The sequence below is a fragment of the Geotrypetes seraphini genome, chromosome 8 (assembly GCF_902459505.1).
Source record: "Geotrypetes seraphini chromosome 8, aGeoSer1.1, whole genome shotgun sequence".
Lineage (NCBI taxonomy): Eukaryota > Metazoa > Chordata > Amphibia > Gymnophiona > Dermophiidae > Geotrypetes > Geotrypetes seraphini.
In genome coordinates, this window is record NC_047091.1 from 72,438,474 (window position 1) to 72,462,974 (window position 24,501).

The window sequence follows — 24,501 nt, forward strand, 5'->3', positions numbered from 1 at the left end:
GGCAGGTCTGAGCCGCTGATTGCATATGGAAATTCATAAAAATACTTTTTATGGGATTGGGAACCATATAATATATGCATGTGTAAAAAGTGCATCTTATGTGCGTATGTTAAAAGCATGTCTTGTGCATGTGTTAAAGGTGCATCTCATATGCACTTGTTAAAAACTGCTGAAATGTGAAAGTTCAAAAAAAAATTGAGGGGCAGTATAGAGAAAAAACATTTGCATTTCATAGCTTGCTGGTATTTCTCTATCCTTACTGGAAGGACACTTATATATGAAAAAGAACCAAAAGGGTGAAACCCCATGACAAAAAAAAAAAAATCACTGAAAAGTCACAACGCCTGACTATTCCAGCTGCTGCTACCGGCACAGGAAAGTCACGTTTACGACCATAACATGAATGAAAAGGAAAATGTGCCAGTCCTTTTTAATCAGTTTTGTGACACAAGCGCCATATGACTTAACGCATATGATGTGCGCCTATGACGCATTGCAATAACGCACACCTACGATTGATGCTCATGCATAGCTATCACGTAGCTTTTCCTGGCGCATGCACACATTTGTGCATCTGTCCTTGATCTATTCTGCGCATGGGTCAGTCGCTTTTGGCCAGGACTAATGGGACGGGATTACGGCGGACCACTGTGAAAATCATTTGCAAGCAAAATTTTTTCAACATCGATCACTGCTTTCAAACTGGATAACTTACTGGCACCACAGCGACCCACAGGTTTTAACGGCGATTTTAGAGCATCCGGCTCTTAGTTGGCTGGTCGTGAGATTGGAAGGTAGAAGGCAAAGAAGCATCACTCAAGAAAAATATGTAAGTAAAGCCTCTAATCCTGGTTTCTCTCCTACTGGGCGTTTGCCCCCCATCCACCATGGCTCTTTCCTAGTTACTCTCCCTCCTCACTCTGTGACCCCTCTTCCTCTTATGCGCCCCCTATAGCCTCTTTCCTTCTTATGCCCTCATAACCATAGTTAGATTGTGAGACTGCTGGGACAGACAGGGAAAATACTTAAGAGTACCTGATTTCAAACAACTCTGGGTGGATCTCTTCATGAAAAGGTGGTTAATAAATCTCAATAAATAAATATGACTCTTTCCTAGCCGTATTCAATTCCTCTCTCTCCATGTCCCTTCCCAGCTCTTGTCCCCACCCCCTCTTCCAAAGGCCTCTCTCCCCTGCAGCATTAACCCTTTTCTCATCTTTTGTGGCTCTTCCACAAGGGCTGATCTGAAATCCAGCAAAGAAAAATAACAGCTAGAGGCCCAGGGCTGGAAAAGTGCACTGTTAGCCCCTGCAGCAACTCTGTCACTTGCATGAATTTTCTTGGTCACAGGAAGCGCTTTCAAAAGGAGGAGAAAGTGAGACTGGTGCAGGGTCTGGCAGTAGGTGCACATGGAGGTCGAAAACCAAAGATGAGGCTTTGCGGGGGTAGTGGCAAGGCTAGAGGTGGAATGGGGTAGGGTTTGAGGCAGAACAGAGCATGGCTAGGGGTAATTACCTCATCCGGTTAAGTGCGGAATATCAGCGCTTAACCACATAAGTGCAGGCTCCACCCCCAGACTGCCCACAAAAAAGCTGGTTATGGCTTAGGCACTAACCAGGTATATTCAGTGGAATTTTCTGGTTAAGTGCTGCTAAATATCTGGAGTTAGCTCCAGACAAGCAGTTTAAATGGCTAGGAACACTGTGTTCTATAAGTTACATGTGTCAGTTGGAGACAACCCATGCATCTCCCATGTGTACAATCCCTTGCAGTTACTCGCTTATAGAACAGTACTATTGCACAAGGCACACAGCCCTGCATGCATCTATTTATATACATTTGTACCTGAGGCTTAAGGGAGTTGCTCGAGATCACAGGAATGACTCGAGTAGTTTAAAGCAGATCTTCTTTTTCGTGACATCTTTGGATGAGTTCAATCCCCTCCCCAGCAGGATCAGGAAGTAAAACAATTGGACAACACCTCAACCTCCCTTGTGCTCTCTCCCCCCCCCTTTCTTGTCATGAATTTTGTAGTTCTTCCCTCTTCCCCTCATTATCATGCCTGTCTTTTCATTAATATACTTCTCTGCAGTGATGTACCAAAGGGGGGGGGGGAGTCTGCCTTAGGTGCAGCCCATAAGGGGGTGCTTAGAGGGTCAGCATCATGAACTCCTTCTCCTGGCAGAGATAGCCTTCACAATTTGCTACTCTGCCGGTGTCAGACCTTCCTTTTTGCTGGGTCCTGTCTTTGTGGAAACAGGAAGTAGGAAGGACCCAGCAAAGAGTAAGGCCTGAAGATGGCAAGAGCAGCAAGTTGTGAAGGCTGCACTGCCAACAAAGGGGGGAGAGGGGAGGTGATAGACAGAGAGGGAGGGGGACAGAAATGCTGCACCCGAGTGGGGAGAGAGAAGAAGGGAGAAGGAAGACCAGGGAAGAGAAAGGAGAGGAGTGGAAGGGAGAGGAGAAGAGAGGAAACAGAGATGCCAGACTATGGTAAGGGAGGGAGAGAGGAAGGAAGGAAATGATATGCCAGACCACAGAGGAGAAGGGAGAGATGTCAGGGCATGGGGGGAAGGGAAGGGAAGGGAAGGGAATGAGACAGAGATGCCAGACCAGGGGGAAAAGAGGGAAGGAAGTATGGAAGGAGAGGAGATGCGGGAGCATGGAGGAGAAGGGAAAGATGGAGGGAAGGGGAGGAAATAGACGCTAGGGCACGGGGAGAGGGAAGGGAAAGAGACAGATGCCAGACCAGGGGGAAAGGAGGGAGGGAGGGAAATTTAGGAGAGCAGATGCCAGAGCATAGAGGGGGGAGGGGGAGGGGAGGGAAAGATGGAAGGAGAGAGGAGAGAGATGGCAGGACATGGGGAGGAGGGAAGGGAAGGAGACAGAGAAGCCAGACCATGGGGTGGGATGAGAAGGAAGGAAAGAAGAAGAGAGAGATGCCAGAGCATAGTTGAGGGGGTGGAGACAGAGAGAGAAAAATGGAGAGGAGGTGAAACCGAAATGAATCATGTATAAAGGAGAGAAGGGGCACAGGGTAGACAGTTTATAGAAAGGACATGAAAGAGGGAAGATGACATATGGAAGGGGGAAAAGGCAGGCAGTGGATGGAAGAGAGGGAGAGCGTGGACAGTGGATGAAAGAGACAGAGAAGAGAGCAGAGGTTTGATGGATGGGGCAGAGAAAGCGAGCAGAGGCAGGATGGAAAGAAGAGAGTGAACAGAAGATGAGGAAAGCAGAAAAGGTAGAAAAATAATATATATGTATGTATATTTTTTGTTGCTTTAGTGTAATGTAGTATTGTAGCTGTATTGATAAACATTTATAAATTGAAATAAGTTAATCTTTTTATTGAATTAATTTTAATTTTTAATTTTTTTTTTTTTTTTTACTATCTTTCGGAGACCAAAATCTCCTTCCTCAAGTCAGGACAGGATACTGTAATAGCAGTATACTGTACTGACCTGAGGAAGGAGATTTTGGCCTCTGAAAGCTAATTGAAAAATGTATTAGTCCAATAAAATGGTATTTTCCTATTCACCATCTTCTGTTTTATTTCTGTTTATTATTTTATAAAGTGGTGATTGTTATTTGTCATTTATTTCAAATTTACATCTGTTATCTTTATATTTGCATGTGTCACTTTTTCTATGCTGTTTTCTAGAGTTTGGCTTCTTGGCAGTTCAGTTTTTTTGTCTACATATTTCTAATTTTAATTTGTGGTATCTTATTCCATACAAGGCAACGGTGTATCTGTGTTATATATGTATGAAAAAGACATGGTTTTCTGTTAACATTGACTGTGCAGGATCGATCTGTACTAATCAGGCTTGTTTAATTTTTCAGTGGGTATATTGATGTTCTAGTGCTCACTGCAGTGTTTAAAATGCTGCCTTTTCCTTTGTGCACCCTTGTTGTGTCACTTGTGGATTATTACTAAAAATAATTTTTTCATATAGAGGAGGGGAGTTTAAAAAATGATTGACCCCGGGTGTCAAATTTGCAAGGTATGCCACTGCTTATCTGTTCATTTAGTCTGTAAGCAGCTCAGATGGTTTCACCAATGGGCAGGAGAGTAAGTTACAAATAAACTTGAAGCGAGTTTCCCTGGTTGTCGGTGGATAGAGCTTCTGTGTGCCTCTGGTAGACAGACATGACCTCCTGCCATGTTGAAGAAGGAATGATTAGGTTCTTACCTTGTTAATCTTGTTTCTTGTAAACCAACACTCCATTCCTAAACTCTCGGGTAGTCATTCCCTTCTCACAAGATCTTTTACCTCTGGATTGCCCTCCAATTCCTCAGTGTGTAACAAAGCAGACAATCATTTCTGTAGAGGACACAAATGAGGGAGGGGTATAGGGAAACTCCTCGATAAACATCTAATCTATGAATATTATAAAACATCACAACAAATGAGCAAACAATTGGCAAATAGAATAAACAATTGAACAATTGAACCATGATCTCCTAGCCTGCACTGATAGTATGGAGCCTATAACTGATAGACCCCCTAGAATGCAGAAGGCGATATTCATGGATGGCATTCTTGCTAAGATTGGACAAAGAAATAATAAGTCCAACTTACCAGTACTGATTGAGATAGACAGTAGGCGAATCAGAATCTCCTAGGACAGGCTTCAAGAATAGAGTGTGGGTCTATAAGAAAGAAGATTAACAAAGTAAGAACCTAATCTTTCCTTCTTGTACAACCCCACTCTATTCCTGAACTCTTGGGATGTATCAGAGCAGTCCCTCAAATTGAGGGTGGGACTAATGATCCTGCCACCAGGATTGAAGATCCAAATGTGAAATCTCACTTGTCACCACATCTATTCCATAAAACTTTGTGAATGTATACAGAGAAGACCAAGTGGCAGCTCTACAAATCTCTTCTGGGGAAACTGCTGAAGATTCCGCCCACGAGGAAGCAACACCTCGCGTGGATTGGGTCTTCACCAAGATAGGAAGTAGGCCTTCACCAAGATAGGAGGCTGGCCTTCACCGATATAATTCCGATATAGGTAGAAAAAATAGCCATATGAATTCATCTGAAAATTGATGCCTTCGATGCTGATTGGCCTTTTCGGGCTGCACCAACCAGTACAAATAGATGATCTGGCACACAAAACTCATTTGTGACATTCAAATATCTCAGAAAGTCTGTGCATGTCCAGAGATTTCATGTTTTCTCAAACCCGAAGGTGTATAGGCTGGCAGACACACAGATGGACGTGGAAGCTAGAGACCTCTTTCGGCAGGAAAGAGGGGACAGTGCACAGAGTCACACTAGAGTATGTAATTCTAATAAAAGGATCTCTATAGGACAATGCCTGAAGCTCAGACACCCTACAGATGGAGGTAAAAGCCACCAACAATACAGTCTGGATGGTGAGAGCCATCACAGAAGCTTGGTTCAGGGGTTCATAGGGCAGGCTCGCAGGTTAAGATTCCATGGAGGTATGGATGGAAGGGAAGTTTGAGACCCTGATTCCATGAGCACCTTGGCCAAATTATGCCACCAGAATCACCATTTCCTGATGCGTAAGGATTCTGGGCAACAGATGGCCTATCATAGACCATGGAGGAAAAGCATAGAGAAGCCCTGACCTGGGCTATGGCTGAACCATGGCATCTAGACTTTCACTTCCTGGTTTGCATCATCAACTGAAGAACCAAGCTGCTTTCCTGTTGGAAGCCGATACCATCAGGTCAGATGTTGGATGTTCCCATCCTCTCACTATATCAATGAAAACTTTCTGGGATAGCGACCACTCCCGAGATCCAGGATTTGGCAACTAAGAAAGTCTGTCTGTACGCTGTCCATACCTGTCACGTGCGCTGCTGAAAGTGATAGCAGATGAGTTTCCGCCCAACAAAAAAGCATTTGGGCTTCTACTCGTAGAAGTGCACTCCTTGCGCTCCTTGGCAACTGATATATGGCACTGCCATTGCATTGTCCAAGAAGACTTGAACTGCCTTGTTCTGCAGTACACTCTCGAATTACAGGAGAGCCAAATGACTGCACCTGAAAATCCAACAAAATTGATTACCACTTCCTCTGGAAAGGAGACCAGCGTTCCTGAACTAGGCACTCCTTGCAATGTGCCTCCCAGCCGTAAAAGCTGGTGTCCATCATCAAGTCACCCTGGTCAAGCTATAGAGTAGAAGTTCTGGAGAGAGAAAGAGGATTCAACCACCATATTTGACTGGGATGAGCCCCCGCTGTCCAGGGAAGACATTGATGCAGTGGATCCCTCTGAGGACATCAACGGGAAAGGAGCATCTCCTGGAGCAGTTGTACGGTAATTTGGCTGTTGCCCATGGGATGACATTTATGGTCTCAACCATCAACCCCAGCACCTGCAAGTATTGCCAGGCTGTGGGAGTAGGCATGTGCAGAAGAGCTTGGATCTGTTAAAGAAGCTTCTTCTTGTGTGCCTCCAGAAAAAATATTCCATTCACTCTTGTGGCAAAATGGACCCCCTCCCCCCGATACCCCAACTCTTGCGTTGGAATGAGGGGACTCTTCCGAAAATTGATCACCCAGACCAGCTTCTGCAGCCACCTAGCAAATTGCCTACATAGAAACATAGAAACATAGAAATAGACGGCAGATAAGGGCCACGGCCCATCCAGTCTGCCCACCCCAAAGACCCTCCCCTACCTTTCTTAGTGAATAGTGTCCTTCTGACTCGGTTTGGGTTCTGATGAACCAAACAGCAAGATACTGATTGACTTGAATGCTAAGTCTACACATATGGCTATGACTACCCCAGTCACCTTGGTGAAGGTCCGATGCATTGTAGCCAGCCCAAAGGACAGAGCTGCGAACTGGAAGTGCTGCTTCAAGATGTGGAACCTCAAATACCTCCTGTGCTCCAGGAATATGGGGATATGCAGATAGGCCTCTGTTAAATCCGGAGAAGCTAGAAACTCCCTAGGTGCCACCAATGAGATCACCCATTCCATCCAGAAGCACAGGAGTTTGAGGGCCACATTGACTATCTTGAGATCCCTGATCAGACTCCAGTCCTCAGATCCTCTTTTTGGCACAAAGTCTGACGCCGGCATGTGCTCTATGACTTCTACATGCAGCAATCTCTGGGCTGTCACGCTGACCTTTGATGCTTTGTCTGGTCTTCCCACAGGGGAGTCCAGAAAAAGATCCAGGATGGTAGAATTTGAGGTTGTACCCTTTCTGGAGAATGTCCAGCTCCCAGCGATCTGTGGTGATCTCCAACCATTCCTCTAAAAATGCCGAAAGCCTTCTTGCAATGCACGGAGGCTCGACCATCATCCTGGCATCATAATGGCCTCTGTGAGGTGGAGATAGAGCGGGCACTGACCACTGTCTAATCCACAGCATTTTGCGTGCACAGACAGAATGAGCCAACAGCTTGCTCACAACTCTGAAAAGATCATACAGATCATAAAGATCATACAGATCATAAAGATCAGTAATCAAAAAATGGCACATCCTTCTCCACAATAATGTCCAGATCATGTCGAAAGGTATAATGACAGGCTCTAGCAACAAAATAAGCCACCACAGCCGCTTTCAAACCAGAGGCCACGGAGTCAAATGGAGCTTAAAGTCTATTCTGCAGTCTTGGGTGTCCTCCAACACCACGCTGCATGCACTGGGAAGAGATTTGCGCTTGGTAACCTGTGCCACCAGAGGAGTCACCTTTGAAAAAACAAAAAACTAGTGAAATGTAGCATAGTCATAGCCATTGCCACCCATAGGGACTCTTATAGTGCATCCCAGTGATCCTTTAGCATCCTCGTGAAATCTGGATGCTCTGGAAAACATAAACATAACATAACATAAAAATGTATTTATATACCGCAGTATCTTAGGAGTTCTATGCGGTTTACAAAAGAAAATTGAAACAGCGACAATAATAACAAATGACCTAGAAATTTCAAAAATTTCTTAAATAAGTAGGTTTTCAATAATTTCCAGAACTGCTGTTAAGAGACAGAGCTAACTAACAGATTTACAAACTCTTTATCACAAGAAGCTGCCTGAAAGATAGGAGTCGTTGAAAATAGCTCTTGTATAAACGACCCTTTACCGATGGAAAAGCAAACAAATTACAATCATGTCTTGGGTGTTGTGAATTAATGAATAAAAAATGATCCACAAGATAATCATGAGGAATGTGTCTTAGAGCTGCTCATAAGAGAGCACTGTGCTTCACAGGTCTGCAAAGTCTCTAACTTTAATTCCTGGTGGGATTCCCAAATCAACCATATTAGCACTGAACAGTCTGCACACAATGGTGTCCTCCCCATGATCCAGAGCATCCCCCAGATCTGGGTTCTGCAGCCCTATGGCTACAACATCATCACCCATTGTAGAAGTTCCTGTCAGGGAAAGTAATGGTATCCGAGCCATATGCAGGCAGACTGTCCCCAGACTGGGAATGGGACTTTTGCTGGGAATTTGCTCTCTTGGGGGAGGCAGGGGGGGGGGGGAACTCATGGCGCCAGCAGGGCTGCAAGCCCAGGTGGATTCATGGAGACCAGGTAAATCAGATAGGCCTGAAACATTATATTAATAAATACAAGAGGGAAACCCTGAGGGGCAGAGGCCCCTATAATTACTGTTTGCACTTTGCAGGATTTTGCCATCGAATCGTGGCTGCACTGCTCTGGGGATGTACTGGAGCTGCTTCCCGGCTCAAATTTGGTTTGTTTTGGATGGTCTTCAGACAGACTGGGGGCCAAGGTAGCGGCTCCCTCCTCCCTCACGTGCCATGTGCCACGTGGAACATGGATGTTCCTCCGATTACCATCTGCCGAAAACAGGGCATGAATCTGAAGTATCTTGTCCTGAGGAGTCCATCACCTGTTTTTTTATTAACACAAATGAGGTGTTTTGAGGCAGAAATAAGCTTTTAAATTGAAATTGGGAAATCCCAAGATGGTCGCCACGGCAGCAACTTCAGCGTTAAAATGGTCCAGGAAATCCACCCTGAAAAATAATAAACAGCAATTTTTGGATTTTTCAGGTGAAACCCCCCCAATATGCAATTTTGAATACCCCCAAAATCAATCTTTCAGGCTGCCAGCCTGTTATTCACTGTGTCATGTTGTGTGAGGGATGGAAGCTGAAACAGGTTATATGGAGATCCTCTGCTTCAACAAAGCCTGGAAATTGGACTGCTTGCATTTTCTGACTGCCCTGGTCAGAAACCTCAACTCCATCCTGTGCCCATATGCACAAATGGGGGAAAGAATACCCCAATTCTGGATAGACCACTATGGAGCCATGCAGCCTGCGCTCAAACCCACTAGAGGACGGACCTGGGGCAAGCTATGTTCCCAAGTGAACAATCCCTGAGCTCCCGATCTGTAAATGCAGGCTGTCCAAGGGGTGCATTGCAAAGCAGCCAACCCCTTAGAAACAGACTCTCTGCCTCAGTCTGCGGTCTTCCACAGCCAGAGCTGTCCTCCAAGGGAATCTTCTGCAGCACAAAAAGAATTCAAGCAAAATCAGCAAAAAAGACTGAATTTATAAGAAAATAAACATGAGCAGATAAGACAAGCTGCTACTGTCTCTTTTGTAGGAAGACAACTGAGAAATTGAAGGGCAGTCCAGAGGTAAGAGAGGAGGTGCAAAAGTATGCAAATGAAGTTTCCTACAAGAGATCTCGTGAGAAAGGACTGACTACCCGAGAGTTCAGGAATAGAGTGGGGTTGTATAAGAAGACCCCCAGCTATTCCACGAATTGGGACGAAACCAGTTGGCTGTTTTGAAAATTCTATATCCAACCCAGGCTCTGCAGGACCCAGACCACATAAGCCACTGCTTATTCTCCTTCTGGGAACTATGGAGCTCTGATCAGCCAGTTGCTCAGGTATGGATGAAACTGCAAGCCCATCTTGTGCAGATGGGCAGCTAACAGCACCATCACGTGTCAGGTGCTATCGACAGTCCAAAGGGAAGAGCCAAGAACTGGCAATGGTTTTACAGGACAAGAAATCTCAGGAACTTTCTGTGGTCCGGAAATATGGGAATGTGTAGATAGGCCTCTGTCAAATCTAGAGAACCCAGAAATTTCCCTGGCGCTACTGGCGCTATGTACTAATTGTACTGTCTCCATGCGAAAGCGTGAATCTTTCAGCGCTGCATTGACATGCATAAGATCCAGAATGAGTCTCCAATCATCAGAGCCTTTCTTGGGAATGACAAAGTATATGGAATATCTGCATGAGCCCGAATCATCAGGCATCACAGACTATATGGCCTGAATATCTAACAACCTCTGAACTGTAGCCACAACTTTGCTTGCTTTCTCTGGTTGCGCCGGAGAGTCCACAAACCAGTCCATCAAGGGCTGGGCGAATTTGAGCTTGTAACCGCTTTGAATGATCTCTAGTATCTAGTGGTGTGTTAAATGAGTGGGAGTTGACCTCCCTGTGTGTCATCTTTGCAGGGGGTGCCGGCACCTCTCCTTCTATCTGCCCCCTACATATCTCTTTAAATGTTCACCAGCTTGAGCAGTATTTTTAACCCGCTGCTTGTGCCATCATCAGCTCCCTTGTGAAGTCATTTCCTGGTCGTGGGGTCAGGATGTGAAGTCAGAAGGGAGCCATAATCGTTGTGAGCTGTGGGTGGAAGATGCTGCTCATGCCACGAGTTTAAAGACTGAAGCTGAGGGGGGACAGGTCCAGGATGAATATCAGGAAGTTCTGTTTCACGTAGCGAGTGGTGGACACCTGGAATGCTCTCCCAGAGGAAATAATTGCAGAATCCACCGTTCTAGGATTTAAGGGTAAACTAGATGCACATTTCCTTAAGAGTGGCATAGAGTGATACGGGTAAGGGTAAATTAGATGCACATCTCCCTTGAGAAGCATACAGTGATATGAGAACTAAAACTATGCCAGGGTACACCTAGCGGGGCCTCTGTGTGTGCGGATCACCGGACTTGATGGACAGGATCTGATCTGGAGATGGCAATTCTTATGTTCTTAAGAATCATTCCCCTTTCTTTAAGGGAACCACTCCAGACCTGGCATCAGTGTGCTTTCTTGGAAGTTTTAGCGGAATGAAAACTGGAGACCTGGCTCCACCTGGGACCTGAGAATCTCTGTCTGGATCTCTAAGAGGAAGCTCTTCTTGAGAATTGCTGAAAATGCCTGGAGCTACGAAAATTGTACCATCCGGAGCCTCTAGAAGTTTGCCATCTATTGTCAGGTAGAGATTTCGGATGACAATCTGCCACGCTGGTCTTGAGATCATCCAGCCCCTTTCCAAACATCATTTTTCCCCTGAAAGGAAGTCTGCTGAGGGTATCCTTAGGGGCGGAATCTCCTATCGATTGCCTGATCCAGAGCATTCTGTGGGCTGAGATCGAATAAGCCAAAACTTTGCTCATGACTCTGATTATATTGTAAAGAACATCAGCTACATAAGCCACTCCAGCTAATAGGAGTGGATTATGCCAGCTCAAGACTCCGCAAACTGGTATAACAGGCTCGTGTTCCATAGGAAGCTTCTGCAGGATTTTGAATTGTCTTTTAACAATCACATCCACTCTGCAATCCTGCATAACTTTTAATACCATACCTCCTTCACTTGGTAGGGATGTGCGCTTGGTTACCTGCACTACTAAAGAATCTACCTTGGGCTGAGCAAATAGTTTCTGATACTCCTATGCCATTGGACATAGCCGAGCCATGGTCTTGGCTACTTTAAGGGACCCTTCAGGAGCATTCCAATGCTCCATGACCAACACATTGATATCAGGATGCCAGGGAAATGAAAAAGAGTGGGCTCTCACTCCACTCATTATAGAGCAGGAAGCAGAGGGGACTTGCTGGAAGTCCAAGTCAGTAATGCTCTAACAAAGCCGAGGGTCTAAACAGGCAGTGGACTATAAGGTCATCTCCTTGATCAAGGACCACCACTGTATCTTTTTTTTAAAAAAAAATTTCTTTATTGAGTTTCATATTTTTAAGATAACAACAATCATATTGAAATCAACAGTATCGATGATAATACAAAGGGAAATTTAAAAAAAAGAGAACTAAATATATATTTTAACTGTTTGTTAGTCCACAATAATACTTGGAGAAGGAGTGTTCCTAATAAATCGGAGAAAACAACAACATACTTCCAATAAGGCAATCAGACGGACAATCTGAAGTGAGCCTAAAATTCTAACTATGAGCTTTATTCTTGTCTATTGATCGGAGTACTTGCTGTCACCATACCATTATCCACAATAAACCTAGATAACTGTGAAGAATCAAAGAAAATGTACTTTGCTCCTTTAAAATTAACCAGACATTTACATGGAAATCTTAATACAAAAGTGGCTCCCAGTTTTAAAACCTGGGGTCTCAAAAGCAAAAACTGTTTCCTCTTTTTTTGTGTGTTAGCCAAGACACGTCTGGGTACATTCAGAATTTTTGATTCAGAAAGAGTATATCTTTATGTTTGAAAAGCATCTTTAGAAGCCAAACTCCATCTGAGTCAAGAGCTAATTGAACAAAGTGTGGCTACACTAAGGGCTCCTTTTACGAAGCCGCGTTAGCGGTTTAGCCCACGTAATAGCGTGCGCTAACTTGCTGGCCGCGCTAGCTGCTACCGCCTCCTCTTGAGCAGGCGGTCGTTTTTTTGACTAGCATGGGGGTTAGCACGCGCTAAAAATGTGTGCAATAAAGCCGTTAACGTGGCTTCATAAAAGGAGCCCTAAGTTGATCTATTCCTGATGACTCTAATAAATTCGTTAAGTCCAATAAATTAATTACTGGTTCCTGTTGCTCTTCTGGAGTTTTCTTCTTTCCCATAGGAATATAATAGACCTTTGAAATAGGAGGAAAAGAGTTTTGTGGGACTTTCAGAATCTCCAAGAGATACTTTTTAAACATACCCAACGCTGAGATAGTAGGTGATTTAGGAAAGTTAATCAGTCTTAGGTTTTGCTTTCTTGTTATATTTTCCAGTGTTTCCAGCTTAAAGTTAATATTGCTATTTTCTTTCATTAGGAGCTGATTTTGTGCGCCCAAACTTCCTAATTTTTTTTCTTGCTCAAGTGATTTGATCTTCAATCTACCCACTCTTTGTTGTAGTATTAATGACTTTGAAAGTACCCCAGAGCAGTGGGTGGCTAATGATTGTAATTGAGATTGTAACGTTGAAATTGTTTCCCATATGGAATTTAAATCTATGACTGGGGGCTTCTGTAATGGAGCTATTGAAATTTTAAATTCCAAATCTTTAGATTTCAAGTTTTCAAGTTTATTAAAAATTTTTATACCGTTTAATCACATTTCTAGGCGGTGTACAATGTAAAAAATTTCCCGTAAAAACAAATTAAAATTAGAAGTACTAAACAAGACCAGGGTAGGTTAATAAAACACATAACAAAACATATGAACTAACTTCACACAAATGGGGAAGAAGGAAAGAGCACAGTAAAAGGGGAAAAACAATAGGTAAGGGTAAAAAGCTATAAAGCATGTTTTGGTCCTTAAAAGGACAGTTATTGTCCAAAAGCATCCTGGAACAAGAATGTTTTTCATTTTGATTTAAATTGATTTAATACGGATTTGATGCGTAAATGATTAGGCAGCGAATTCCAAAGAGAAGGTGCAGTGACAACGAAATTATTGGATCTCAATGTGTTGATTGATTTTAGTGATGGTACGACAAGGAGATTCTGTGACACTGACCGAAGCGATTTAGGACTGTAAGGAATTAAGAGTCTATCAATGAACTCTGGTTGATTGTTTGAACATGTTGTAAAAGTTAAAAGTAAGATTTTGTAACTAATTCTATGTTCAACGGTTAGCCAGTGTGCGTTGAACAGGAGAGGTGAAACATGATCATATTTCTTAGCACCATAGACAATCTTGATAGCTGTATTCTGCACTATCTGAAGGCGTCTTATTTCCTTTTTTGTAATGCCCTTATAAAGGGCATTACAATAATCTATGCAAGAAATTACCAGAGAGTGGATCAATATATTCAAGAAAACTGGTTCTAGTAATTTAGAGAGAAAGCGTATCATTCTAAGATGATGAAAACATTTCTGAACAACAGTACTAATATGATTGGGAGAGATTCAAGTTTCAAGGGGGCCTGAAGAGTTATTCCATCTTTAAAGGGAAAGATCATTAGTTTTGATTTATTGATGTTGAGGGACAACCTATTTAAATCTAACCACGATTTAATTTTTTCTAGTTTGTGATTGATGATGCAACACCCTCTATGTTATTAAGATCAATGGGATGGATTAACTGCACATCGTCAGCATACGCAAATGTGGTAAAACCAATAGATTGGCCCACAGTCAGAAGGGGGGACATAAAGATGTTAAAAAGCAACGGCGATAAGATGGAATCTTGCGGAATTCCATGCTTATTTGTAAAAGGCTCAGACGATGTACCATTGAAAATGACCTTAGATGATCTATCTGAGAAATAAGAAGCGAACTAGTCCATAACTTGACCTGTTATACCAATTTCATGAAGGTGTGTTAATAACAAATTATGATCAATGGTATCAAAAGCAGAGGAAAGATCCAAGGAAATGAGCAGTACTGACTGATGATGGTCAAGATGGTAAGAGTATTTTTGTAGTTAGTCCTAACAGAGAGAGTTCAGTAGAATGGTGATGACGAAAATCGGTTTGGTTGGGATGTAGAACCTTTGTTTTCTCAATGAAATCAGAAATTTGATGAAAATAATTTCACAGTACCCGGAGGTAAAGATACCAACGGGGGTTCTTGCAGACCCTCTTCTAATTCCAAGGTTCCACACGGTGGCAGCTGTATTACTGAAGCAGCAGATATCCTCCGTACTACCAGTTCTTCTTCCTCCTCTTCGCAGCCTACACTCTTCCTTCTACACTTCTTCGTCTTCGCAGCTGCTACAGTCCCCTCACTCCCTGTGTCTATCAACATTGGAAAGGGGAGTGGCCGTGCCGGCATTCTGCGCTCTTCTGGTGAGAGGCTGACCACTTCGATATATGTTTGAGGGCTCTCTGACATGCCCTCACCCCGAGCCGAGGTCTTCTCATCCGGCACTTCTTTAGGCCCCCGCACAATGAACGCATCCATCGAGCCAGGTAATTGCAATTGCGACCCAGGTTCAGAAGGGAAAACCTGGGTCTTCGATTTTCATTTCACCATAGGTAGCAGGAAAAGGTTTGATGGCGTTCATCAAGCACCCTCAGGCCGCCCGCCACCACTGTATCTAGCACACACACCTGCCTGTAACCCTGCATCTCCCAACAACGAGGGCTCGATCTGTGACAGTAAGCGCATAGAAATAGACCCATTCTTCCTGAGTCTCCCTCGGAAAGGCCCACCAGGTCTAGTCAGCCTCTGAAACTGAGGCAGATACAACCTGGGAGCCCCAGCCCCCTCGTGCGCCTTCTGGTGTGCTCCCAGATGCCCCTTGCGGATTTCAGCCATCCACAAAGGCTCTGTACATTAGATTAACAAATTCAGGAGAAAATGCCATATAAGCAGTGTGGAGTCTTTTCTAGATGACTCCAGCTTACGTCTCTTGGGCTCTGCAGCCTTTGTGCCCCTACATTTAGGATGACCGCCATTCTGGGGCTCTGGAAAGGATTTACTTCTAACCAACAGACCCCATGACCATTCTTCAACCCTAAAGAGGAGGCTAAGCTGACCGCTTCTGTCCCCCCTTCACTTGCTGCGCAGCATGTGGCATAAGGGTGCTCTTTGGATGCCCATCTAGTAGAAACCTAGCAACAATTAGGGGTAAAGGAGCCTGAAGATGCCATTCCTGCCAGTTGTGAGGCAAAACAAGGTTATTTGAAGCATCTGAAGATCTAAAAAAAAAAAAAAAAAAGGAAAATTCAAAATGGCCACTGCAGCAACATTTTGGCATCAAAAAAACAGATCCAAAATGATTTATCTAAAATGTAGAAAACAGTGATTTTAGGATTTTAGAGGTGGAGAAGCCTAAGAGAAGGGGTAGAAACCTAAAAAAACAGGGTTTAAAGACCTTCTCCACACCCCCCCCCCATACACACAATTTTTCTCATAGGCTATAAAAGTCTTACTCACTGTGATGTGCTGGAAATGTGCTGCAGCCTGCCTCAACTCCAAAGGCAGCTGGATCTGGGAGAAGAAATCACTGCCTCAAATGGGCCGCTCCTCCAGTGCTCAATCTTTGGGCTGCCAGTCTGACCGGTATCTTATTGACCCTTGAACCCCCATGGACCCGAAAGGGAGGAGACAAAATACAGTTGGCATTCTGTGAGACCCTGCTGAGCTCCCTATGGATGCTTGATAGCCTGTGCTCAAGCCCCTGTGATGCAGTAGGCGAGCAATGCTACAAGGGGAACTGATCCCAAGCCCTAAAAGGTTTCTGCAGGCTGGCCAACAGGCACCACAGACGGATTGGCCTGTCAGCTACAGACCTCAGTCTGCTTCTCCTCCATGCAGGCAGAGCTAGACCCTTGACTATAGGAGCTCTTAGCACCAAAAGCAGTCAAAATATCGCAAAAAAAGAATGAAACAGAGCAAATCAGAAAGACTCCTTCCAGCTTGTGTATAGAAGTTAAAACTGAAGGCGTCAGCAGAGTCCTCTAGTGAAGGAGGAGGAATTCAAAAGCTGGAATGGATTCCTTTTGCATGGGTTGCAAGCACTGGGATATTACCCATCCGTCTAGAATGGCACATCTATTGCACTAGAATCACAGTTAGCCAGTTAAACACTATTTAACCTGTTGGTGGCCTTTTCTGGCTGGTTCAATAGCTTTGGATATTGGAGGGCATATGACTAGGTCAGGGGTAGGCAATTCCAGTCCTCGAGAACTGGAGCCAGGTCAGGTTTTCAGGATATCCACAATGAATATGTATGAGATGGATTTGCATGCACTGCCTCCTTGAGATGCAAATCTATCTCATGCATATTTATTGTGGATTTCTTGAAAACCTGACCTGGTTCTGGCTCTCGAGGACCGGAATTGCCTACCCCTGGACTAGGTATATAGACTGTGCTTCTTCATGGCTGTTCAAGGTTTTATGATCAGTACATATGAATCTCTATTTCTGTTTTCCCATCTGTGTGCAAATGGCCTGTACTCCCACATATCAGATAGTTTGTATGTAGGCATCTCACTGTAATATGTATGCATGTGCATGTTAATGCACATGTGTCTGTTCTATAAAAATCTCTGTATACTGGTTTAAGTATATGTGCACATGCCCCCACATGTCAGTCAGTGCTCCACAGTGATGGGCATGCATGGGCATGTGTGTATCTTTGTGACACTCACTTTTCAGACCTGAAGTCCACAGAACAGTTGAAAAAGACTCACAGTCTGCCCATGTTAGACTCTGAACACCAGATAAAAGAGTTAGAGAAAATGAACAAAGAGTCTTAACAAAAATCAAACAAATGGAAAATGGCAAATTTCCCCTTTCCTGTAGGTATAGATTTTACATCAAGCTTAAGTGAAGGAGCTCTCAGGAGATCTCTCAGAAAGAGCAGAAATATTACAGAAGAAAGAGAGTTGAGGTGGGCAAGGGGGAGGGGAACAGTAACAGAAGTGAAGGAGGTGAAGAGATAGGCAAGGAGAAGGGAGTAGTAATGGGAGGGGAGGAGAGATGGGTGAAAGGAGAGGACCAGCAGCATAGCAACGGAGGGAGGAAAAAATGGGCAATGGGATGGGAACTGTAAGAGGGAGGTAGGAGGAAAGATGGGAGGGGAATAGTAACAAACAAGAAGAGGGAAGGAGAGGTGGATAAGAGGAAGGGAATAGTAGGAGAGATGGGCAAAGAAAGGAGAAACAGTAACACAGCAGGTGGGAGGAGGAGATATGGGCAAGAGGAAGAGAACAGTAACAGAGGAAGGGATGGATGAGGGAAGAGAAAAAGTAAATCAGTGGGAGAGAGGAGTAGAGACAGGTGAGGTGAGGAGAACAGTAATAGAGGGAAGGAGGAGAAGAGATGGCCTAGGGCAGGGGTTGGCAATTCCTGTCCTCGAGAGCCGGAGCCAGGTCAGGTTTTCAGGATATCCACAATAAATATGCATGAGATAGATTTGCATCTCAAGGAGGCAGTGCATGCAAATCCATCTCATACATATTCATGGTGGAGATCCTGAAAACCTGACCTGGCTCCGGCTTTCGAGGACTGGAATTGCCTATCCCTGGCCTAGGGGAGGCGAACACTAACAGTGAAGGAGGAGGAGAGATGGGTGAGGGGAGGGGAGCAGTAACACTGGAGGGAAGAGGAGAGATGGGTGAAGAGAAGGAAAGATTAGGTTTCTTATCTTGCTAATCTCCTATCATTGGCCACAGAGGGAATACAAACAGGAGCTCCAGCCTGGCACTTCCTGTCTTGTACCTTCAGCTGAAGAAATGAGCTGCCTTTTAATTGGATGTTAAAGCCATGAGGTGAAATGCCGGATGCTCCCAACACCTGACAATGCAGTCGAAGGCCCTCTGAGAGGCCACTCCGTAGAATCCATGGTCTTCCAACTTAGGAAGTCCACCTGCACATTTTCTGCCCTGGCTAAACAGAGATAGCTAAGAGATGAGCTTCCATCGAAAAAGCAAGTGAGCTTACAAGCTCAGCAGTGCACTTCCTTGCCTGTTTACATAGGCTACTGTAGTCATGTTATTCAGGGCTCACGGAGATAACCATATTGCTCTCAGCTCCAAGCGGTTGATTGACCACTTCCTTTGAAATGGGGACCACTGCCCTTGCAGCAGACATCCCTCGCAATGTACTCCCGAACCAAATAGACTAGCATCCATCATCAAGACTGTCCACTGGAAGATGTGTAGCAGCATTCCACTGTTCAAGGGCTGTGGCTGCAGCCATCAGTCCAGGCTGCTCCATGCTTTGCCTGACCACGGCGTCTGCTTATGGAGACCACCTTGAGAGGAGTGACTCCTGAAGTGGGTGCAGTACATTCTTGCCCAAGGAATCACATGTATTATGGCCACCATGAATACCAGCAGTTGAAGATACTGCCAAACTGTGGGGACCAGCAGACCGTTAATCTCCTGAATTTGCCTCATGAGCTTAATTTTGTATGCTTCCAGGAGGAAGACACTGTTCTGCACCATCCTGAAACAGATTCCCTGGTATTCTAGAGACTGAGTCAGGATCAATTGATTCTTACTGAAGTTGACTACCCAGCCTAACGTTTGTAAGAACTGGGCCACTTGCTCTACCGCTGTCACTCCCTCGTCCCTCGAGGGTGCTCTTATGAGCCAATTGTCCAGGTATGGATGCACCTGAATTCCTGTCTTATGGAGGTGCGCTGCAACAACAACCATCACCTTGATAAAGGTTTGTGGAGCTATTGAGGAGCAGAGAATTGGAAATGCTTGTACAGAATATGGAATCTCATGAACTTTCTGTGATCTAGAAAAGAGACATAATCGGTCTCCAGTCTTCTGAGTCTCTTTTGGGCACAATTAAGTATCTGGAGTATCTGCCCAAGCCCCATTTTCTTTGTTGCATAGGCTCTATGGCTATTAAAACAATGAATCTCTGAACCATCACCCACACCTGAGCCGCCTTTTCTGGCATCCATGCCGAACAAGTGAGAAAGAAGTCCGGGAGAAGCTGGTAGAATTCTGGCTTGTGCCCCTCTCGAATGATCTACTGCACCCACTGATCTGAAGATATCTGTGTCCAAGCCTGCCAGTACTCTGCCAGCCTGCCCTCCACCCTCGGGGGAATGGCCACAATCCTGATGTCTTTGCTGTTTTCTTGGAAGCTGCAGAGGAATGGGATCTGGACCCTTGGGGATGCCTGGTGCTCCCATACCCTTGTCCCTGACCCTGGAATGTCTGTTTGGAGGACGCTCCCAAATACTGGCGAAGCTGCTGGGAGCCTTGAAAATTTTTCTTACCATACCCCCTTTCATTTTGGGGTCTGCTATCTGGTAAGATTTCGGCTTGCAATCCACCACACTAGCCATGAGATTGTCCACACCCTTACCAAAGAACAACTGTCCTTGAAAGAGGAATTTGCTCAGGGTCACCTTGGAGACAGAGTCTCCCACCCATTGCCTGATTCAGAGCATTCTGCGAGCAGAAATGGCATAAGCTGAGAACTTGCTCAAGACCCTATAAAAAGGTCATACAGAACATCTGCAACATAATCATCCCTCTCCAAGATAAACTGGGGTTAGCGTTGCTGTCCGGATCCGGAGCCTGCCACTTTCAGTCCCAGCGCAGCAGCCTCAAATGGTCTTTTGAGGACAAAATCTATTCTGTGGTTTTATGTGTCCTAGAGGACTATATCCCTCTCACTAGGGAGTAAAGTACACTTTGTAACCTGCACCACTAGCGAATCCACTCTAGGTGTAGCAAACCACTGCTGAAACTCAGCATACATCGGGTAGAGCTTAGCCATGGACTTAGATACCCCTAAGGGTCCCTCAGGAACATTCCAGTGATCTGATAACATCTTCATAATCTCTAGATGCGAGGGAAAACAGACATTCTGCTCTTTGATGGTGCTCATGAGCAAGCACTGAGCCATGGAGGCTTGAGGCAGCTCCAACTTTAGCTCCTGGAGTGCCTCTGCAATCAAATCTTGCAAGCTGGATTTGAATAACCTTCACACCCTCGGATCCTCTCTGAGATCCAGGGCTGCCACCTGATCATGGTCAGACCCTCCCAGCTGAGATGCTGAATCTCCCAGAGCCAAGGACCCTGAATAAGAAATTAAAGGTGTAGACTCAGAACTTTCATTTTCTGAATATACCAGAGTTTGGGTCCCCATGAAATCTGCATGGCTTCTTGGAATAGACCCTGCAACTTTTGCTAAAAATCCTATTGTTATCTCCGCCGAGACCACATGGGGATAGGTTAGTTTTTGAAACCTAATAAGGCTTCACACATCATGTGTATGAATTCAGGAGCAAACCACTATCCAAGTTGCCCAGAGGGTCCTGGCAAGTCGCTTGCTCTGGCTTCTGGTGTTGTCTATCGGCAAGCAGCTGCGCTTCGCCGGGGACACCAAGTCTGTTTTCTCCATTTTCTGCTGGAATTTCTGGTCCAGAAAATGCTCCCACTGAGCACCTAAGCCACCAGCAACAGAAGGGGAGGCAAAGCCCAAAGCTCCCATCCCCCCTCACGTACCATGCAGCACGTGGAACAAGGACTCCCTTTAGATAGGCAAAGCCGCAAATCTGATATGAATCCAAATATCTCCACCATCCAAAATAAGGAGTATTGAGGCAGGTGGAGGCTTTTAAAATAAAATCAGGAAATCCAAGATGGCCACTGTAATAGCAATTCTGGTACCTAAAATGGCTAGTGGAGAAAAAAAAGCAAATACAAAAAATTCAGGGAAGTGGTTTGGGGAGGTGGGAACCTGATCTCCAACCACAGAAACCTTCAAAAACAACTTTTATGGACCCTTCTCCCCTCCCCCCCTATTTTCCCCTTAGGCTGCAATAGCCTTACTCACTATGCCATGCTACTGTGTAGGAGCTGTAAAGGGAAACCTCAGATCAGAGGTGAGAGAACATTTCTTTGGACTGCTGTCCAGTCTAAACCACCACAGGGCTCACTCAGTCTACGCTCAAGTCCAATAAGGACAGAACCTGGGAAATGCTACTCAAGCCCACTGTGGGCGAACCTGGAGAAAGATTGCTCCCAAGGATACGGATCCTGAGCTCTGAGATCTACATTATATTAGTTTCTTTGATTCCGCCAATACCTTGCAGTTCTAAGTGGATTACTAAAGGATGTAGACTGGCCACACAAGCGAGGCATGTGCCTGTGGGCTACAGACCTCAGCCCTGACAGTCTGTATCTTCTCACAGCCAGAGATGTCTCAGGGTGACCGAGATTGTCTGCAGTACCAAAAGCCTCCGACCGGATAATAAAAACCCTCAAAACAATAAAGATTAAACTCTAGCAGAACAAACAGGCTCCTTACTGGTAGAGAGTAAGACTGAGTGGGTGGAGCTCATCCTAAAGTGATGGGGATGGAGCATGAAAACAAACAGTGGGCTCTCTACAACCCTCTCAACTAATGGGGGTTTAACCCAACGGTCAAGACTATCTGCACATTCTTGTGCAACAAGTCCTGTTGTACAAGAAGGGAACAATAACATAGAGGGGAGGGAGAAGAGACAAATGAAAGGAAGGGAACAGTAACACAGAGGGAAGGGAGGAGGGATGGCCAAGGAGAGGAGAACAATAACGCAGAAGGAAGAAAAAAGCGAAATGGATGATGGCAGTGCAACAGATGGACAGATGGAGAGAAGAGGAGAAAGGAGCAAGGAGCAAGGGAAGGAGCTCACTAACAAAGAGGGAGGTGGAGAGATGGGGGGAGGGGAGGGGACCAGTAACTCAGAGGGGAGGGAGGAGAAGAAACAGGCAAGGAGAGGAAAACAGTAACGGAGGGAGGGAGGAAAAAGATGAGTGAGGGTAGAAGAACAGTAACACAGAAGAATGGAGGAGAGGCGGGTGAGAGGAGGGAGGAAAAAAGAGGAGAACAGTAACAGAGGGAGGGAGAAAAGATGGCTGAAGGGAGGTTGTAATAAGTGGGGAGGAAAGAGGAGAGAAGGGGCATATGAAGGGAAACATAAGGGGTGGGGAAACTCTAGTGCACCTCTTGCACTGATTATCTCTTGACCCTTGAAGCAGTATGGAGGAGACACTCTTCACTCTTGCTCTGAACTGCACCTCCATCATTATACTCTACTCTAAGCTATTTGTAGGAGGTAAAACACAGGGGATGCTGCAATGCCCCCTTAGCACTCATTACCGTTCTCAGCTGTAAGATGTTGGAGATGTTCTGATACACTCCTTCCACCATTATTAATTCCTGTAAAATAGAGGTAAATACTCCAGCTTTGAGTTATAGAATGCAGAGGAGACACTGAAAGCCCCATGCACAGAGAGAGATGCTCTGATATCCCAAGGTGAACACTCAGGAATCATACCGGTCAGAGGATAGGATTTTGAGCTTGGTCTTGGTATGAGGGGTGGGGTGGGCTAGGAACTGAGCTTTTAAAGTATAATTAAACATTATACTTTAAAGTATAATTATGCATTAAAGTATAATTTAACATTGTTTTACTTATCTGACTGTACAATTATTGTATTATATTGTGCTTCAATTTGTATTTTGATATTTTTGATGATCAATATTATATATTTGGCTTTGATCATAATGGCTGCCTAGATCCCCCATACTTGGGATATGGTAGGCTTAAAAATGCTCTTGGAGATACTCTTAAGATAGCCCAGGACAAGACGCAGTTAGCACTAGGCAGTATAACTTGGGAAAGAATCTGCAATACCCCTTCAGCAATTATTATAGCTCACTGAAGAGCTGGTAGTCACATGGAGATGCTTTGAGCACATGTAACAATTTTTCAACAATTCCTCCTGAACAAGAGCTGCACTTGGGGACAATTTGGGACACAGGTATGCCAATTAGAAGTCCAGAAAAAGGTTTGGCTATTGCTCTGATAATGTTTTCACCAAGGAGCAACCATTTGTAAGCTAATCCTTGACTTCTGACTGATTGAAAGCCCTTTATCATTGCCGGTAGGGAAGCACCTAGGATGACTCCTGACAGAACAATCCAAAATACCCTTGGCCTTTTCTGAGCTTATTGTTATGCTTTTATGAAGAAAGTATGTACAAGACTGGAATTGGTTGCGCAGCATCACGTGAGTCCACATGGTCACAATATGCCCGATTGCGAGTGGTTGGGGCCAGCTTAATACAAAATCCCCTTCTGGGAGTAATGCTTATCCCTTTTTGGCCTAAACGTTTCACCTGTACAGAGAATCCATAACTCTGCATATGCTGGTACAGTCTGCCCTCAGATTTCAAAAGGAAAATGCTTCCCATATTACCGAACCCCAAGGAAGACAATATTGAAGAACAGTCAGGATGTTTTCATTTCCTGTCACTGGGAGACCACAGCTCCCTCCCAGGGGCAACAGACATATTGGACTTCTCGCTTTCCTAATCAATGAAGAGTTCAGCTGTGAAATTAAAGTGGCAGTGCATATCATGTGGGAAATATGTACCACTGACTGAGTCCATAGTAGGCCGAGTCAAAATATTGACCTACTAAGGGAGAGGAATAGTGACCAAGAGAAGATTGTGTTGCCAGGCTCCATGGATGAAAGCAAAAACCACCAATACCTCCCTAAAGACCAATATTTCCCATTCCTATATGTTGAACGGAAATGGTAAGTGCTGGATAATGCAGATTAGGCCACTCAGATGGTGTCATTGCCTTAGCTAGTATCCACCATGTGAGCTAATGACTGTTCAATAGTCTTTTCAGTTCCACCAACCATCAACAACAAATACTGCAGATTGGTTAACAGACCACTTATGACTACAGACTGGCCAGTGGTGCAGAGACTGATTGGTATGGTTCTACAGACAGAATCTTCACTTTGCTTTCAGGCCACCCAGCAAGAGATGTCACCACACAGGACACAACAAGTGTGTGTGCCCATTTCCATATCCCACACAACTCTCCGTTCTCCAGCAG

At 44.8% G+C, this 24,501-nt stretch overlaps 1 protein-coding gene across 1 annotated transcript in view; it reads right to left on the reverse strand.

Moving 5' to 3' along the window:
• Positions 1-24,501, reverse strand: part of NRXN2 (neurexin 2) — a 1,565,743-nt gene that overhangs the window by 1,096,162 nt on the left and 445,080 nt on the right. The window lies entirely within an intron of this gene.